We start from the raw sequence: 2,579 nt of genomic DNA, 5'->3' as shown, positions 1-2,579 counted from the left end.
AGGAAAGCTGTCAGCTGCCAGGGAAACTGCTTCGGAGATTTAAAATTAAGACATTTCCTGATCTTATTTGTCGCTCAAGTATTCATTCGGTTATAAGCATGTTTAGAGATTATCAAATGAAGGTCGTTAAGTAGATCCCCTTGTTAGCGTGCGCACACCCTGCAGCCGTGTTATATTAGATCCTGAATAAGGCTGGGCTTTCCATTTATAATAAAGTAACAACAACTAGCAACTCAGGGTGGCGTTAATTATGTTTACTTATTTATTTAACTGAACTCGTTCGAAAAAGAATCAGCGAAAGGAGTATGTGTGCAAACTACGCAGTTTTAATAGGCCTCTATTAAACAGCAAACAAGTATAGGAATAAAAAGCAGATTACTTTGAATTATGCTTAGAAACTAAGGGAAATTGTCATCAATTCCAAGGCCTTAATGGGAGCTGTCCATGGTTCTGAATGACATTAACTGTGGAAGCCCATACTCGTGCCACACAAAGCCTTGGAGATTACTGTCTTCACCTTCTCTGAGATACATGTACTGTCTCAGAAATCAGTAGCCTCTATTATTTATGCATAGAGCGAATGATTTTTAGGAAGTGTATAATTTTAAGGTTCTTATTTGCAAAACCACGTAGAATTCCAAAGAAGGACTAATGAAACCTACTGACATTTGTAGTCCATAGAAAATTAAGAGATTGACTGAACGAATGTTCATATTAAAAGGATCTACTAAATAACCAAACATATTTCCTCTACTTGGAAGATACTTATAGGAACAAACTGATAAATAACCTTGTTCTAAGATATATAATATTGTCATGTTTGTTAGAATTTTAAAGGTTGAAACTAAGTATAGAATACGATCTTTCTCTGAATCCTCAACGGAAATATGTTGCAACGCTTATTACAAAGTTTCCATGAAAAAACTTTGAGGCATCAGCCTTCAGTCTTAATAACAAAAGTAAGCATGGTCTTATTAGAGATATATTTGGTTTTGCAAATAGAATGCCAAACTTTAATCTCACACTAAATTAAATGATTACATATACTTTTTTAAATAATGTGAAAAGACCATACTTTTCAAAAGATGGTATCATATATCTAATAATTAAACTTTTACCACCTACTGGATGAAAACAGGGCCACCTTCCAGGAATTGAATAGTGTGCTAAAATATTTTGAATGAATGAAATTCATGAAATTAGAGGTTTTCCACATTTTCCCAAATAAGTCTTATGAAACAAAATATCTCTTTATAGATATAAAGGAAACAAAAATGTTACTAAACAAAGGAAGAAATTAAAATCAGATGGTGGTTGAATTTTGTCATGCATTTCAAAGAAATGGGAGATGATTAAAAAGTGAGCTAATACTGTAAACAAATTCCGGTGTGAAGTAGTTTGAAATGTTTGAATAATTGCATAGTTGGAGAAAGAAAATGACAGACATAAACATTATTATTTAGATTTTTAACTGGGCGATATCTGAAAATATAGATTTAAAAATCATACTAACAATATCTATAAAACAACACACTAGGGAAGTAATCATATAAATGCTTATTTGCATATGGAAGACATTTACATCTTATTATTTCATGAATGTTTTTATATGATCTCAATACTAATATAAGATTTCTCAAAACCTATTAACATCAGGACAATGTAACATAAAAGCAAAAATAGAAAGACCAAAGTCTGACAGTATTTTTTCCTAAAGGAAAAGCAATGTGCAAGTAATCTTCCACACAGTAGAGATGTTATGGTGATGATCTGTTCACCTCAAGTCCCTTCCTAAAGAAGGCACTTTAAAGGGAGACGTTTTGCTATGATTCCTACAGTGCCAAACTATGTTCGGTAATTTAGCTACTGAGAAAGTGACACCTAAGAAAACATTTCCATGGGTGGAGATATCGAAGATAAGGCTCTCCAAAGGGCTTTTTTCCTTGACACTTGCAGGAGCCTTTGCATGGCCAGGCCAATGTACTGGGTCTGCTCTGTGGTCAGCCCCACACTGCTGATCGTAGCGTGAGCCTGCCTGCTACTCTAGGGCATGTCAGGACATGAACACTGAGGCTAATGATCTAGTTAGCATCCCTTCTCAGGACGATTCCTATGGCAGGTTCCTTTCCACTCCCCTCAGGTTGCACTGCATGGCCAGCCATGCTCCCGCTGAGACTCCGGGAGAGCTAGCTAGGTGCCTCTCACCCCAGCGGCCCGAGAGTGCTATTGCTGTGTCTGGCAGGTAGTTTTCTCCACCTCCGGTCTAAGTAGGGCAGAGCCGCTGTGTTTCCCTTCTTTCTCAGGAGAGGATGGTGGTAGAAACCTTCAGGGACTAAAGAGTCAAATACTATCAGTGCTGTCAGCAAAACTGGGTGGGACCTAGAGAACTTAGTTAAAAAAAATCTTAAGGTTTTGTTTATACCATGGTCTCTGAGCACCCAAACTAGGGAAGATACAGTTGTTTAAAACAGAAAATTATACTGTGGAGTGAGGACATGGTCTCAGTCTTACTGAGTTTCATGTGAACAACACGTACACACAAAAAAATACTTAATTTGGAGGTTAAATATGATTTTTTT

At 36.5% G+C, this 2,579-nt stretch overlaps 1 protein-coding gene across 1 annotated transcript in view; it reads left to right on the top strand.

Moving 5' to 3' along the window:
- The window catches only part of LOC109378010 (potassium/sodium hyperpolarization-activated cyclic nucleotide-gated channel 1-like), a gene marked incomplete at its 3' end in the record, with an annotated part of 59,838 nt that overhangs the window by 1,535 nt on the left and 55,724 nt on the right, over positions 1–2,579 (top strand). The window lies entirely within an intron of this gene.

Source organism: Hipposideros armiger, unplaced genomic scaffold (genome assembly GCF_001890085.2).
Source record: "Hipposideros armiger isolate ML-2016 unplaced genomic scaffold, ASM189008v1 scaffold_1691, whole genome shotgun sequence".
NCBI lineage: Eukaryota > Metazoa > Chordata > Mammalia > Chiroptera > Hipposideridae > Hipposideros > Hipposideros armiger.
Note: the sequence above shows the minus strand (reverse complement) of the source record. Positions and strands in the feature narration are given on the sequence as shown.